The 18,323-nt window shown below is 34.9% G+C and overlaps 1 protein-coding gene across 3 annotated transcripts in view; it reads left to right on the forward strand.

Moving 5' to 3' along the window:
• ADAMTSL1 (ADAMTS like 1) overlaps positions 1-18,323 on the forward strand; it is an 873,417-nt gene that overhangs the window by 279,559 nt on the left and 575,535 nt on the right. The window lies entirely within an intron of this gene.

The following is an 18,323-nucleotide window of genomic DNA, read 5'->3' on the forward strand; positions in this document are numbered from 1 at the left end:
CTTATTTTGCACCCTATCTTTTCCTGGTGCTTGGCTGTCTTAGATGGTAATTGGGAGTTTATCCCTGAAGTATCTAGAAATCTTTTGACCTAGATGGAATTGAAATTAATCCTGGAAGTGACTAGCCAGGAAGAAAAAGGAAAGGAAAGGAAGAAGGTAGGAGGGGCAGAGAGGAAAAAAAAGGAGAGGAGAGGAATAAAAGAAACACAGGATTACAACAATATTGTCATAATCACAATAGCTATCAATTATTGAGTTCTTGCTAGGTTGTCACATAGTATACTTTACAGGACAGTAAGTAGCTCATTCAGTGCTCTCACTAACTATGTGACATAAGTACTATTTTACAGGTGTTTAAAGCTAAGCCTTGAGTCCAGTAACTGGCCTAAAATTACCTAGCTAGTGGCCAAAGTGAGATTAGATAGTTCAATACCACTCAATTTAAGAGTAATTAGTGTGTGCCTACATATGTCCTGCATAATCTTAACGTTACATGATTCTCCCCTAGGAGAGGATAGAAGTTAAACTCCTTAATGCTAATGAGAAGTTGCATTCATAGCCTGGTGCTAGTCATTTTAGCCTACCCTGATAGCATGTGTTTCATAGGCTTATTTTTTTTTTATCTGGCCTCAGCTCTGTGTTCCTTTTTATTTTTATCCTCTTTGAAAATTTCTATTCAGTTTACATATTTGTGTGAGTGTCAGGTCATTCTGAAACAATACAGAGTATAAAACAAAATAGGATAAATTTGGTTTTATTTTAGCATAATATGAGGTAGGATAAATAAATAGGGCATGATTTGGCCCCAGGAGGAAGCACTGTGTGATGTCATGGGCATAAGTTTTGGAATCAGCACCTGTGAACCAGCTGAATGCTGGTTTTGCAACTTGCTGTATGTCTTTGGATAAATTAACTCCTCAGTGTCTCCTTTATTAACTGTAAGGAGTACAAAACCCCAAAATACTTAGCACAGTGTTTTACATCTAATAGGTACTCAGTAAGTGGCAGCTGCTATTGTTTACAATAAATTGAAATATAAAAGATTGTAACTTCTTTAAATCTGATAATATAATTATTACTCAGGTTAGGAAGAGGTTGTGAGTTCCAAGTGGCAGAGTTCCTCCATGACCTTGGGTCAGATGCTCTGAAACTGCTTAACAAAATGTAGAGAAAGGAGCCCCCACGCCCCTGGCAGTAGGACTACTGGACATCTATGCTGGAAGCTCATTTCACTGAAGTGTGGGGGTTGTACCCGTGCACCTGCAGCCCATGAATCCTCAGATACAGGGCAATCACCACGTGTCCAGGCAGTCAGCCCCCTCGGGGCCAATGTGTTACTTTGCCAAGCTGAAATTTGAAGAATTTTATTTACTGTGTGCCAGATACTGTTTTAAGTGCTTCATAAATATTTTAATCCTTATGACAGTGCTATGAGATAGGTGATATTATTAGCCTAAATTTATAGCCATTGAAACAGACACAGAGAGGTTAAGTAACTTGACTAAGATCACATAGTCAGTAAGTGACTTTAAATCAGGCGGTAGGAATTGATTTCATTGCAATAAATGAATAACATATCATAATAACTTTTCTTTTACCTGGATAAGTTATGTTTAGAGGATGAAACATGAAAATTAGAAACTTAAACTTGATGTTTAACTTTGTGTCTCTGGCCACAAATAGACCTTGATTTCTTCATCTATAAAATGGGAATGATAAAAATGAATGTCCTTACAAGAGTGTTAGGAAGATGATGTCCTCAAAGATGTTTTTGAATTGTGACATGCTACACAAAGGGAAGTATTACTTACTGAATATAATTTAGGTTTATATTATTCCAAGGCATGTGCATGTGTGTGTATGTTTGCAAATTCAAATCTGCATCATACAAACTTGTAGTAACTGGTAAAGTTCCTTTTTATTTTCCTCTTGAAATATTTGTTATGTTTGCTTACAGTTGGAAAAAAATGCTTGTGATAGAAATTCATATAAAATGCATGCCAGACAGACTGGATTGTGATGACTAAAAGAAACCACTTGGGTTTATTATTATGCATTACGTACATCATCACTAGAAACTTCTCTATTGTTCTGCTGAATATGGCACATTCATGCATTTTATGTTACTGCTGGAATGTTTTGTATAATGCCTTTTTGTTATAGAATTAGTACCTATTACTCAGAGTTATGTGAGCAGTCATTTGAGACCCATTATAAATATTTAGACCATAGAACCCAAACCAAAATCTGCTCAAACTCTGTGTTGGGATTTAGTAAATAGAATTTAATTCTATAAAGCCATAGGGAAGCCCTTATTAACTTAATTCTTGCATCTAAATAAATCACTTGAATTCAATTTCATTATTTTAAGCCATTCTAATTAATAGGTTGGCGATCTTTAAAAAAGCCAGTTTTAGCTTTGCTGATATAATTGTTCTTTTTATTTTTTAGTAACTGTTCTTATTGAAAGATATCCTCATTCATTTAACACATGTCCAATTGCTTCTTACCAGATAATACTGATTTTTCTATTACTTTCCCTTTGCTCTATTTGAGTGACATAGCATAATGGACAATTAATTCTTTTTGTTAGTTGGTAATTTTGATGGGAACTTAACATAAAACATCTGCCAGCTTGCATGTAGATAGATGGTGGAAAAATTATAACTGCTCTGAATTATCTCTCTGAACCTGTGTCAGCCTCTCGAGGCTGTGGATCCTAAATATGGAAATGCCTTCTTAGTACAGAATATATGGAAAGAATATATATTTATTTCCACATATTATATTTATGTTTTTGTCTCTCTTTACAATAAATTCTGTTTTATAAGACTGCTACGTTGTGATCTCATCTCAAGCTTTAAAATAGGCCTGTCTGATGCCTTTTCTTCTCTTTTTCAGCCTCTTTCTCTAAACATAACCACAACCAGGTCACACCAGTCCTCAAGAATAGGCCTGTGTACTTTCTGGCGAGCCAATGTCTATTTTCTTTCTTTGCTCTTCTTTTTCCTTCTATTAAGGCATATATATACATATGCATGTATATATGTATATATATACCATACAACATAAAATGAATATATATCAAAGATTTTATATAGCTCATTAATTAATGAGAGGAACCTATAAAATGTTACAACTTGTTTAAAAGAGAACCCAAAGAATATACATATCTGGGCAACCAGGAATGCTGAGATGAATTTATTAATGGATGCAAAACTAGTTAGTATCCACTGGGTAATGATCAACTGCAAAATTCACCAAAACGATATACATTTCTGTGGATAAGAATCATTTGCCTTACTATCAGTTTTCTACAATTTACAGAGCTGAAAATCACTCAGTGAACTGATCAGATAACCCAGAAGGGTGCACTGGACAGGACACCCAGAAGCCTTCCTGCCCATCTGAAATTCTTTCCCAATTTCTCCTGATACTCTGTTCCTTATATACTAATCAAGTACCTGGCCAGGCATTATGTCACAGTTAACTGCAGAAGAAAAGCCTGCCACCACAGAGTTTAAAACCATTTAGAAACAAAGAAACACAAATGAATATACAATTATACAATGTGATAAGTGCTATAAAGAAAAGGTGCAAGGCAGCATGAAAGATTATAACAAGAGGAGCAACAAGGGAGGTCTGAGGGAATGATATTGAAACCATTTTTAGGATGACCCAGAGCTGGCTGTGAAGAGACTGAGAGGGCAACATCTCAACTTCACAGACTAGTTAAATCAATCCAGAAGCTACAGGTCTAAATCCTGGAATGCTATTTGATGGTCCCCCGTTTTTAAATCCTCTCCAATTCATCTTTTATTTCCTTTTCTCCCAAGCAGCAAAATGTTGATTTGACCAATATATATTTCTTTCTTTCTTTCTTTCTTTCTTTCTTTCTTTCTTTCTTTCTTTCTTTCTTTCTTTCTTTCTTCTTTTTCTTTGAGAGAGAGAATATGAGCAGAGGGGAGAAGCAGAGAGAGAGGGAGAAACAGGCTCCCTACGGAGCAGGGAACACGACATGGGCTTGATTCCAGGACCCTGGGATCATGACCTGAGCTGAAGGCAGACACTTAACCAACTAAACCATCCAGGCGCCTGATATTTCTTTATTCTTAAAATGGCTTCAACTTTCTAATTGTGTAGCTTTTTTGTTATTGTTAACTTCTGGATCAGCATTTATTCAAAAAAATTTGTGATCATGACCACCCACACAGTAAGAAGCACATTGTTCCTTATGCCCTCCATATGCAAAAACTAAAATAGTTATTTCACAAAGTAACACCCTTAATACAGTGGGATAGTCTCAGCTCTTTTCTGTTTTGTTTTCTTTCCTGTTTTATTTCATCCTAAAGATGCCAGTCTCATGACCTGTTAAATTGATTTCACAAGCCAAATGGGCAGCCATGTAAAATTTGAAAAGTACTGTTCTAAAAGCAGAAGTTTTATTTATTTAGTTTTAGTATCTCTGTCATATGCCTTATTAAAAAGCAGCAAATTAAACAGAAACCCCTTTAGAATCTTATCCTGAACTCTGTCCTCTGGTTCAGGGGTTGAAAATCTCTTGATCATTTTTCTGCCAAGGTCAAGCCTGGATTTCCAAACCAAACACTCAGGTATACATCACAATTTTATACCCTGAGACCAAATATCTAAACCTGTTTTAGTATATGTGCTGCCAAAGCGAGTACCAAATATCTAAACTTGATGTTAAAAAAGGTTCCCTCCCCCTTTTAACTTAGCTTTAGTTTCCAAGTATTCCATGTTTATTCAAATGCTTGGGCATTTGGACATGCCCTTCTGGTCTCCTGTACCCTCTCTCCCTGTCATTCCTCTGGACAACTCCTACTCCATCCTTGAGTTCCAGCCTAGAAGACTCTCCCAGCAAGACTTGGGGGTTCTTCTCTGTTGCTTGTTCTGTCCTATTATGATGGCTATGGCCCTCAGGACCACCTCAATTTTGTACATTAAATGTCTGTGGGCAAGCTGTCTCCCTGCTAAGAATTCAGGATTCCTAAAGGTGATAATCAAATCTATCTGCTACTACCATGGGAGAGTGGGGTAGGATGAAGGCCTCTTGGCCCATCTCTCACAGGATCAAAGAGCTTCAAATGATATCATCCTCAACTAGGAATTTCTATACACAGTCTCAGATATACACTAAGAGAATGGAAAGATCCTCGTATGTATCTGTAGATCTTTGTTGTTGTTGTGTGTTTTTTTGTTTTGTTTTGTTTTGTTTTTTTACTGGTCATATGGCCTAGAGGGGACTATAAATTTTTTCATGTTTTCCATCATTATCTACAAATAGCACAACTGTATTGTGTTTTCAAATTATTAATTTATAAAATGTAAAGATTTAAAATGTACCACAATTTTAGCCTTATTCTTTCCATATTTCTTCATTTTTGAAAATAGATGTGGGAACTTAAAAAACAGAAATGGGCTGTACCACTGTTCACCTCTTAATTGGGTAACTGTGGCTTTGTTGAGTAAGTGAATAAATGATATATAGATCACATCAGTCTAATGTTGGGCAGGAAGTAAAGATTGAGGCAAGAATTATAAAATTGTCAATAATAATTTTCACCCTTCAGTGATGACATTTCTATGTGTTGAGGCCATGATTCAACCTCCTGGACCAACATGACTAAATTCCAACTGTGCTTAAGATTTTAAAATGAGTATAGATCATATTTGGCAATTGTATTTATGACTAGTTAATGTTGACCAATCAAAAAAAAAAAAAAAACAGCAATAAGGAAAACTTCATGAAGTAATATTTTACCCATCAGTTTTGTCAAACAGGCAAAAATCCTGCTGGTCTTGATGAAGAATGGATTGATCAGGGTAGAAGTGTAATTTTAAAAGTTGTTACTGTAATCACTTAGTACAATCTTCTTTTTGTAATTTCATATACAATAGAAAATACATATGCAAATTGATGTAAGTCTTTGAAAACATGTGTATAGATCAAAAGTACCAGAGGCTACTAAATTACATATTTTCTATACTATGTAGTTAGAGTTTGAATGATCTTCCATTGGAAGGCAAGACAATCTCTGGCTGTAGAGCAAGTTTCACCTTTGTCACATGGATGATGCTCCTCAGTCAGGCCATGAATACTGAGACCAGAGAGACATGCTTTACATTCAGGCCCTCCCCACCCCAATTTTTTTTTCACATCAATCATAATGCTAACATGATTTAGGAGAGAATGACATCTGAAAGTTATATTTAAATTTTGCCTTTTTAATAAAATTTGTAGCTGATGGCCCTAAATACACATTCCTTGCCCTTATAGATGTTATAACGGAATCTTATATATTTATGCTAATAGTAGCTAAAAACATCAACTCAGCCTGACTTTAAATAATGCAGTATTTAACCATTTGCAAACATTTTTAAAGGTGAGCATTTGATATTTTGGCAGAAATTCTCACACACATCCGACATCAAAAATGTGTTAATCTGCATGACTAAAACAAAAGAAACTGTAAGCTACAAGCTTGGTTCTTGCCTGGAAGCTCTCATTGCAATCTGCTTAATATCCTTTCCACTTGGTTACATGATCAGCTATTACACTGCCTGAGCCAGCGAGTTCTTGTTCTTTCCTTCTGACTTCAGACAAAACACATTTACAGGTTCATGATCTTGTCCCTGATGGTAAGGGACATTTTCAGGGACTGAATTCTAGTGACTGTCTGTTAACACAGGACCCTGGGTGGTGCGAAGGCTTTAAGTCACAAACTGCCAGCGCCCTCTAGTGTTACTTTTCCCGGGCACTTGGCCATCACTGAAGCTTCTGCTCTGATAAGATGCTTCCTGAAAAGGAGATAGGATGGAACTCTTGGGTCCAGTGATTTGGCAATAAAGCATATGAGTGTCTTTTTATTTTCTGTTACTCTATATCTATAAATAGAAAATGAGGGTATTATGTGTCCACTATTTTGGGGATTATAATAAGCAAAACATAGTCCTTCACTATGTCTCTGCAGGAACTTAGAGATTTTTAAGTCAGCACATATGAGAACACCAAGGTTAGAGGAAGTTGTACCTGAAAGAGGGAAAAGATTCTAGGTCCAAGGAAATTTAATTGTAATTTTTTAAATTTCATTTATTTAATATAGTTAGATAATGTTTTAAGACACTCAAGTAGCTCTTAGTGATCTCTAGGCTAATTTTTCATGGTGAAATTATCTATCACCCCATATTTCTTCCTTCTCTAACAACCATATTTCTCTATTATGTTCATCCATCAACAAGAATCATATTTATGAAATATATTTAAATTTTTCCTTTTTAAAAATGAAAAATCATGCTATGCATATGATAGTTATGCTACATGTTCTCATAAAAGGCATTCCAAAATCAAATGTGATTTCTTTTCAAGTATCTTACTGGAAATTACTTAAGATATTGGTTATTGGGAGGTGTAGCTTATAATGTGCTCATAGCAATAACATCCTTTTTTTTAACATTTTATTTATCTATCCATGAGAGACACACAGAGAGAGAGAGAGAGAGAGAGAGAGAGAGAAAGGCGCAGAGACACAGGCAGAGGGAGAAGCAGGCTCCATGCAGGGAGCCCGATGTGGGACTCGATACCGGGACCGCAGGATCATGCTGTGAGCCAAAGGCAGATGCTCAACCACTGAGCCCCTCGGGCACCCCTAGCAATAACATCCTTTTGAGCAATTCAAACATTATGTTTTCTGGATCTGTTCAAATATGGAACATCTTGATGGAACAAAATTTTGATGATAACAAAATTCACCTCACAACCACTTTTGGACATCTGATGGCTGGAAATGCCAACCCAGTGTTATTAAAATATTTAGATTAATTTTAAAAATACACTGGAACAGTTATGTGATATCACAAACAATCCATAAATGAAGTGAATCATGGTCTTTTGCAGAAACATATTTTGAATTTGTGCTATCGATGGCCATTTGGTGTGTACTGTTGCTGGCTATTAATCATGTTTGCAAAACTTTTATTTCATAAAAACCCAGAAATATCAAAATTTGCTTATTTTATTTGATAAAGGACCTAAAATATTCTTAAATGTTTTAGAGAAAATTGTTTTACTAAAAAAGAAGAAAGAAGCAACACAAGAAAAGTGGCATTCTGTGAAATGTCATGAACACTGTAAAGGGGAAGATTCATATATATCTAACCCTGAAAGTAATTTCTAGAGACATTATTTTCTAGCTACCATGGATCAAGGGATAGTCTTGACTGAAAGAAGATTTTAACAAATTGAGCAACATACTTCTGGTTTTGACTTTCTTTATAATAACTATGCATTGAAAAATGTGAAAGAAAATATAAATAAATATATTTATAGATATTGCTTCAAGAGATAGTAGAAGTTAAATATGAGATGGTGGCTTGAATGATGAGATTTAAATGTTGTTCTGTTCTCTACAAAAAATAAAAAGTTTTGTGGCTCCATTAAAGTAATGTTTAATGTTTGAATTCAAATGTTTAAACATTTGAATATTAAATAATATATAAAATGAATCATTTTTAAGTTTGTTTATCTTTAAGCATTTCATCGACAATTCTAGTAGTTATTGCCTCAACAAAAAGAAGTTTATCTAAATTAAAAGTAATGTCAAATTATAAGAACTGTGAGATATGATCTAATTCAGCATTGTTGTCAATGTAAGAAAATCTTTGAAAATCTTAACTATAGGAACCATTATTTTACAAAATGAAGGCAAGGAAAATTAAATGTTATGGAATAGACATAAAATCTATGAATTATGTATGTGTTTATTTTATGACTCATCTAAACATTGCTGGTCTATCAACAGAACCCTGAGACATATATAGTAATAATTAACATTAATCATCTTTGATATCTCACTATCATTCATGAAAAACCCATAAAAACCCATCTTTTTCTTTTTTTAAGATTTTATTTTCTTATTTATGAGAGACACAGAGAGAGAGAGAGGCAGAGACATAGGCAGAGGGAGAAATAGACTTCTGTGGGGAGCCCCATGCGGGACTCGATTCCAGGATGCTGAGATCATGACCTGAGCCAAAGGCAGATCCTCAACCACTCTGCCACACAGGTGCTTCAGCTTTACTCTTTTTCAATTTTAGTGTCATGGAGGTTTATTCATCAAGGTGGGAAGGTAGAGTATTTTATTAAATGGTTTATTAACTTGATTCATGCCCTTTTAACTAGATTTGTGGTGTGAGAAGCCCCATGTGTTCCCTTGTACATGCTCTTGTGAAAGCTAGGGCTGACCTGTAGAGGGAGCTTCTGGGCACGATTCCAAGGCAGGTCACCAGCACCTGCTGTCCCCACCAAGAATTCTGATTTGTCCACATCAGTCATGTCAGCTTCCACCAAGAGTGAGATTCGGAAGGTCAGTTTTGTCAGTTCACTGGATGTTCGGGGTTGTGAATTCTCTTCTTCCTGACTGAGTCATTCATGAGAACAGAGTTCAGATCTCAAACCTTCAATAGAATAGAATACAAAGATTCTGTGGTAAAGCCCTATGATCCTATCCCTCCTCTTATAATACTACTACTCCTGGTAGAACATTCTACTTTATTTTTAAATAAATGCTTTTCCATGCATTTTATTGATTACTTGAACCAAGGTGTGTCTCTTTTTAGTAAAAGAATCCTCAATGCAACTTCATAAAAAAAAAAAAGTAACTGTGCTAAGTGAAAAAATGAGATCCACCGTATGTTGTTCCATTTCAGGACTCCTTGCACACCCTCAAGTGCGAGAAAAAGGTTGACTTTAATCTGAGGTTGAAGCATAGCATGAGGTGTAGTCATAGTATTTCATTTTAAGCAATTTGCAAGTGTGACTGGAAGTAGAAATCCTGCCAGGTTATAGCTGTTGATTGGACGGCTTTCATCAAGACTAATTCTTTTACACTTGCTTTGGATGCTTCCAAAAGAAACACATGTAAGAGTATTAACAGGAGAAGAATTTAGGCATGAGGTATGAGAGGAGCAAACCCTACCCTATTTAGAAGGTTGGCGGCAACATCAAGCTCACTCTGACAGGTAAGCCCCTAAGCAAAGATAGTAAAGGCAGGAGCCGGCACTTCCCCAGACTGATTTGGGCACGCAGCAGTAACATATTACTTATGGCCTCAGGTGGTAATCCTTCCTGCCCTCCTCTTTTTTTTCTCTCTCAAGAAGAAAAGCATTTCATAATTCTCTTGCTTTTTCCTTTAGTCTTTTATCACTCTCTTCTACTCCACCCTCTTGGTGAATAATGAATCCAGATATTAATATTTTTGTCTTTGTTAATTTCATTTTTTCATTGAAATTTTAGATTATGTAGTATAGCATGGCCGTTAAGAGCAAGGATGCTGGAACATGCTGGCTTCGTTCCCACTTGGCTCTATCCCCTCTTCCCTGGGTGGCCTAAATTTTTCTTGGACTCCACGTTCTCATCTCTAAAATGGGAGTACTATTAGTGCCACTTCATTGGGTTGTTGAAAGTTGAGTTAAGGCTATGAGGAAAACCAATAAAAATCCAAGAGACACTCTAGGTAGGTGACCAGGGAGGGCTATTTAGGGAAATGGCATTTAATCTGGGCCCTAAGGGAAGAGAAAAAAGAAGGGGCCAGTAGGAAATCTGTCTAAAGAAATATTCATGTCACACTGCCTGATTTTTCTCCCAATTAGAAACTGAGTCATTGCACTCCACGGTAATGCTAGTTATTAAGATGCTTTCATGGTATAGACGCAGTCTATAAGACGCAGTCTTTACACCATGTGTTCTTTGTCACAGTCCTGTGAAGTTTAAATGAGGAAACAGGCTCAGAGAAGTTCATTGTTTTGCTCATGTGTTGTTCTTATGACATCACCATGGCTCCTCATCCTAGATGCTCTCATGCAAAAGCCTCTTGAGCTCTGAGGAAGTGGCACCACCTTCACTTCCTCCCCGCCATCTCTTACTCTAGAAATATTGGGATCTTGGATTTCCTTCTTTCTAGAGCCTGAAAGTCTTGCTCTTTTCAAAAGACTTAGCTAGTTGATCTCCATCTCCCTAATACTTACCATCATGTGTCTCTAACGAGATGTGTGGACAACCACAGACATAACTGGAGATATTTGAAGTGTAGTGTTGGTTCATATGCATCCAGCTCTTGCTCTCTTGCTCCATCATCTCTCCTATTAGTTACAAAAGCCACTTGCACCTGACCCTTTGGTCATTGTGCTTCATGATTTTAGCTAAGATGGATGGTGGCTTCACTAGAAAAGACAAGATTTCCAGGAAAATGTGGCTGTTGGCTAAATTCTTCATCACAGAAAAAAACTTCTCTTGATTTAGATACAGGAAGGTTTCCTTTCCTGTATCCTAAGAATGTACAGTGCAAAGAAACACATGTAGAACTGCAACTTCAGGGAGGCATAATTGCTAATGGCTAGAATTTGAAGTTCTTTTGAGCCACCAACAAGTTAAATCAGAATCAGCTCTTATCATTAAACTGGGAGAAGGAAGATAATTTGAAGAAAAATACAAAATAAGAAAGTTTAATCTTAACTCCTGACATTTTCAAAATGCTTGCTTAGTGGAAGTAGAGAAACAAATGCTTTTTTTTATTTGAATCTTTCCAGCTAACGGCTGCCTTACAATTAATTAGTCATGTTCATAAAGTGAATCATAGGCTGAAGATACAAATCATAAAAGATATTTCCTCATTTTTCCCAACATATCCTACTCTACAGAAAATACAAGTCCTACCAAATATTAGTACCTCTTGTATAATCACATACATAATTTATCTTACATCACCTTGAAAAAGGCATTTTGTATAAGTTAATTTTGTATATTAAGTCCATGCAATTTAGCCACTAAATTTTAGTAAACATTATTCTGACAAATATATTGAGTGCTTCTTCATTTTTTATGATAAAGTTCATCATTCCTGCCTTTTTTAGAAAAGGTTATAGAATGACATGAAATGAAATATACAGATGTGAAGACTTTCTTTGATTGCAACTGATGTCAGTAATCTTTATGTATATTTATTTGACATTTTGATTTTCTTTTCTGTTGATTGGTAGCTTGAATCTTTTGCCTATTTTCTATTAGGTTGAATTTCTTTATCTTATTGATTTGTATGCACTCTTTATATATTCTGGAAAGCAGTCATTTGCGCATGGAGATATCTTCTCTTAGGCTGTGGATTATTTTTAATTTTTGTCTTTTTAGCATTTGGTGATATAAATTTTTAAATTTTTGATGCATTCAATTTGTCAGTTTTTTCTATTCTGATATGTGGTTTTATGTCTTACTTTAAAAACCCTTTTTGGGGTACCTGGGTGGCATAGTGGTTGGGCATCTGTATTTGGCTTGGGTCATGATCCCAGGGTCCTGGGATTGAGTCCCACATCAGGCTCCCTATCGGGAGCCTACTTCTCCCTCTGTTTATGTCTCTGGCTCTCTCTCTGTGTCTCTCATGAATAAATAAATAAAATCTTAAAAAAAAAAAATTTCTGTTTTAGTTTGTTAATATATTCTCCAATAATTTTCTTCCCATACTTTAAAGTAGTGGTTTTTATGTTGGATGTTCAATTAATCTGAAATTTATTTAATGAATAATTTGATAATAAAGATCTAATTTTATCTTTTCCAATATGTAATATAATTATAAAAATATATTTTTAAGATTTTTACTGTTTTCGGGCAAATAGGACTTGATTGATACTGTGGTTATAATGATCTTATATCTAGCAATCCTGTTAAACACTTAGTTTTTTTTCTATATATTGCTTTTAGATTTTCTATATAGGTAAGCATATAAGCATATAAGGACTGAAAATAAGGACAGTTTTGTATTTTCCTTTTCCATCTTTCATTTTGTAGTTCACTCATTTTCATTTCATTGGTTAGGGCCACCAGCCACATTGGCCTCAATTATTATTTTCATGGAGATGCTTTTAGTATTTTCCCATTATGTAGTTGTTTTCTGAGCATTTGTTAGGTTAAAATGTTTCATTCTTTATTTGTCAAGATGAAGTCTTCTATAACTTTACTCATATTTCACTGCTTGATCAATCAGTTTTTGGTTAAGGTCTGATGATATCTTTCCTTATAATGATGGATTTATGGATTTCTTTTGGTAAGACTCTTTTCCTCTTTTTTCAGAATTTACTTTTGTAAATTTTGTATGTTTTTAAGTGTAAAGAGGTTCAGAATTTTTTATCTTCATGAAGGGCTGTTCTTTTTACCATGAAGTAGTGACCTGATAGTTATTCTGATAGTTGGCTGGATAGTTGTTTTCCTTAAATTCTATACCATGTGATATTTATATAGCTTTTCAATTGGTAAGATGTCAATTGCAGCACTTTCACCATGTAGTATCCCTATGTGCTCATTTCTAGACACTATATTGGATTATTTGACTGTTATTTTTAAATCAAATAGGAGAAACTCTTATTCTTTAACTGGTGAAGTTAGTTGCGTTACCTTAGTGACTACTAACATATTTTGATTTATTTTTCTCCACCTTATTTTGTACTTCCTATTTTTAATGTGTTTTCTCCTTTCTTATCTCTTACTGTCTTGATCGTTTCCCTTACCCATCTTTTCCTGTTAATTGTTTTTCAGCAATATGTTCTACTTCAACCTTTCAGTAATTTCTCCTTCATTTTAGGCACGCATACTTCTTTAAGGAAAATCTAAGGTAGAAAATACTATGCTCTCTTCTTCTTCTATTTCTTTTTTAAGATTTTATTTATTTATTCATAGACACAGAGAGAGAGGGCAGAGACACAGGCAGAGGGAGAAGCAGGCTCCATGCAGGGAGCCCGATGTGGGACTCGATCCCGGATCTCCAGGACCACACCCCAGGCTGCAGGCGGCGCCAAACCGCTGCGCCACCCGGTATGCCCTCCTCTTAAAAAAGCCTTACAGTGCCTTAGTTTCAGCCTCATCACTGTTTAGTCTTTTAATTGCATTTTGTTTTTAAGCTTCCCATACTGGACACTATTATTGCTATTGCCATTTATAACAATGTGATCACCTGTAAATTTATTTAATCTGTTGAAGAGTCATTATGTTTCTTCAGTATGTAGATTCCATAATTTTTTCACTTCTGGGGAAATCTCAGTCATTATGTGTTCAAATATTGTCTTCCTCATTCTATTCTCTTATTCTAGGATTCCCACTAGATGTGTCTTCAAATGTCTTATTTATCTTTCACGTATTTTAACGTAATTTGCTTATTTTTTCTTATTTTTATTTCACTGTAAGTGAAATAAGTAAGCTGAATACTTCATGCATTTGCTTTTAGGTTTATCTTTTTTAATATCAGTGTTGTCTATAGATTTCCCTCTAATAATTTTTTTGCTACATTCTACATGTTTTGATATGTGATTTTTTTGAAAAGATTTTATTTATTTGAGAGAGGGAGCATGTACACAAGCCACCAGGGAGGAGCAGGAAGAGAGGGAGAAGCAGAAACCTTGATGCTTGGCTATATTCCAAGCCTCTGAAATCATGACCTGAGCTGAGGGCAGACGCTTAACCCACTGAGCTACTATCCATGTGCCCCAATATTCAATATTTTTTATTATGATTTGTTTCTAAGTATTTTCTGATTTTGTTTAGAACTTCTTATTTAGAAGTTTATAAATTTCCAAATATATTTATCTTTTTGTTAGTGTTCTAATACAAGGTCAGTTATGTCTGCTATCTAGTTATTGGTACAGGGTTACATATATATGTCCTTTAGATTAATGCTATTTTAATAGTTGATATTTTTTTATATTTATATCCTTGTTTTATTTTTATCTACTCTATCAATTCAATCAGGCTTGGTGGAATCTCCTACCCTGATGAAAAATTTATAATTTCCTTTTTCAAGTTTTACTCAATGTTTTCTTTTTATATTGTGGACTATATTATTAAATGCATGCAATTTTAAAAATTATATCTTAAAACTTGTCTAAGTATTCTCTACCCTCTTTACCACTAATAATAATTTTACCTTGAAGTCTACTTTATTTCCCATTTAAATAGCTATCTATGATTTCTTTGTAGCATTTTCCTGTTAAAACTTTTACATCCTTTAACTTTCAACATTTTGTTTCCTTATGCATTAATTGTGTCCCTCATATAGGGTATGTTAATTTTGCCTTTGCTTTTGTTTTTATCTAGTCTGATCAATTTTTCTTTTAGCTATTAGCCTATTTGTATTATTCTTATTGTCATTTTCATTCATTTAATTTTCATTATTTCTCTTTTCCTATTACTTAATATTATCTTTTTTTCATGCTTTATCATATTTGCTTCATTCTGTGTCTTCCTTCAAGATTTTTTATTTATAATTAAGCTTTACACCCAACATGGAGTTCAAACTCAGGACCCTGAGATACACAATCCCACTATCCATCAGTTGAGCCAGCCAGATATTGTAATCTGTGTCTTCCTTCAATATTTTGGAACTTAAGGTTTCTATTCATTTTGTCATCTTGAAAATTGTAATATGCATATCTGAGTTCCCTGTGTCAAGAGTTATTAAATATCTTTAATCACCTCACAAACAAGGCCATTTAAAATGCTTTACCCACAAGCATCCTCTTCCAATTTGTTTTGTTTTTGTCTAGAATCTTAGTCCTAGTCTATCTTGATTTTATTTTTACTCCATGAATTAGTTATTATTAGTATTATATACTGCAGTCAGTGTTTATTTCAGTATGCTCATTTACCACTTCTTTTCACCCTTTCTTCCTTCTTGAACCCTAATTCTGGAATCATTTTCATTCTCCATGAAATAGTTTAGAATTTTATGTATTGAGTAGGTACAGGAAATAAATACTTTCCTCCTTAGTTTGCTACAAAGGTTTATAATGTACCCCAATTCTTGAAGAGTAGTTTTCCTTGATAGAGTTATGGGTTGACAGTGATTTTCTCTCTGTACTCTCCAGAATTTACTACATTGTTTAGTCACCAATTGTGGCTATTGAGAATACAGCTGCCATTTTAACTGAACTCTTTGCTCTCTGCTTTTAAGTTTTCTCTTTGTCATTATTGCTTTGCAATGTTGCGTTGTTTTGATTTGCATTTCCCTGATGATGAGTGATATTGAACATTTTTTCATGTGTCTGTTGGCCATTTGTATGTCTTCTTGAAGAAATATCTGTTCATCTGACCATTTCTTAACTGGATCTTTTGTTTTTTGAATGTTGAGTTTGATAAGTTATTAATAGATTTTATATATTTATCCTGCCCATCCTGTGATATTTTGATGTCACAAAAGCCTCTTGTATTTTATCTCCTGTACCCTACTCCTCAACCCCACTTCCATGCTGGTCTACATGTTGAGTATGACTTAATAAATACCTTCCCCCAAAATGAGGCACCAAATTGCTGTAGACCTGTTTGAAAAGCAAAGGATGTATCATAGCTCAAATTGTTAATGTAGTTTGGAAGAAGCACAGACATAAAGTAAAACCTCCTTTTTAAATATTCCATTGAGTCATTATTTATATATCATTCTGCTAGGCAAAAACTTACCTTGTCCTAACAAGTATCTCCATAATGGAAATAAATAATGTGAGTAAGCCTTTTTAAAACTTAGTGCTTAAAAAAAGTACATATTTATCCATTAGATGTATCTTTGATAAAAAAAAAACCTTCTACTATGCAATTCTTTGTTAGTACAGTGTGAATTATTCTTTGTATTTAAAAGTAATAAAATCACATTTTTTCTAGAATACTAAAAAATGCTGAACTATGACCCATTCAGATGATCCTCAAAGTATTCTAATTACTGGGTTTCTATAATAGCTCAATAGAAATACTGCTTTGTTCAGAAACATTTTTAATAGTGCTAAGGATAATTAATGCAGAAAAGAAAAGAATTGGGGATCCCTGGATGGCTCAGCAATTAAGCATCTGCCTTCCGCCCAGGGCGTGGTCCTGGAGTCCCAGGATCGAGTCCCAGGATCAAGTCCCACATCAGGCTCCCTGCATGGAGCCTGCTTCTCCCTCTGCCTATGTCTATGTCTCTGCCTCTCTCTCTCTCTGTATCTCTCATGAATAAATAAATAAAATCTTAAAAAAAAGAAAAGAAAAGAAAAAAATTGAGTTTGACTCCTGGCCAGTTAAAATTAAATATGATCATTTATGGAATAATTATTATTTTGCATAGTTTATCTAAAATCCCTAGGTACTTAGCTTGCTTTATTCTTGCCTAGGGTATATATTAAAATATATATTTGTGAATTGAAGGCATATGTTTCAGTTATGTTTATGTCTGATTGATCTTCTTTTTCTCTCTGTAATTATTTGCTATCCCAGATAGATGAGTACTGATTTCATGCTAAAATTTATGTTTTGAGAATAAAGGTTTATGTTTGATAGGCACACAGCTACGTTCCCTTTCTCTTTTATAAAGAGAATGGTAGTGAGGTCAAAGTAGCAGCAGAGAGCTAAAGAGAGTATCTTTATTTTTGTAGTTGACATACAAAATTATATAAATTTCAGATGTACAGCATAGTAATTTGACACTTACATACACTGGGAAACATCACCACTATAAATCTAGCTACCATCTGTCTCCATACAAGGTTGTTACAACATTATTATCTATATTCCCTGTGCTGCACATGGCATCCTCATGATTCATTTATTTTATAATTGGAAGTTTATACCTTTGAATCCCCTCCCCTATTCCACCCACCCTGCTCCCCTTGGCAACAACCAATTCGTTGTATGTATTTATGAGTCTGTTTCTGTTTTGTTTGTTCATGTTTTTTAGATTCCACATATAAATGAAGTTATATGGTATTTGTTGTTCTCCGTGTGACTTATTTTGCTTATCATAACACCGTGTAGTCCAGTGATTGTCATTTTTGAGGTAACTTTATGTTTAATAGTGTTTCTGATTTTGAAAATATATTCATACCCTTCACCCCCGTAGCCCATCTCCCATTCACTCCCCCTCCTGTCCTTCTTCTCCTGGCTTTGCCCTTCTTCTGATCACTGAGGTTTGAGATGACAGTTCTTCTCTGGCCTCCCCTCTCCCCATTCAGTCTGGCTTCAGTTCTTATAGCGTCTTCATTTCCCCTTTCTCATGCTTTCTACCAACTAAGAGTCTTCTCCATCTTTCCTAGATGGTTAGTCTTTGGTTTCAAGAGCTTCCCATTTCATCCTGGACATTTGCATTTCTATTCTTTCTTCTAAAGATTCTAACCATGTCCCTCTGCTATTTGTTAAGTCTTCACCTGCTTTAGCATAGCATGTAAGGCTCTCCTCATTCAGTCTTCACCTCTCTTTCCAGATTGATCTCCTCCTACTTGGTTTATCCATAGGGCTCTATGAA

Source organism: Canis aureus, chromosome 10 (assembly GCF_053574225.1).
Source record: "Canis aureus isolate CA01 chromosome 10, VMU_Caureus_v.1.0, whole genome shotgun sequence".
NCBI lineage: Eukaryota > Metazoa > Chordata > Mammalia > Carnivora > Canidae > Canis > Canis aureus.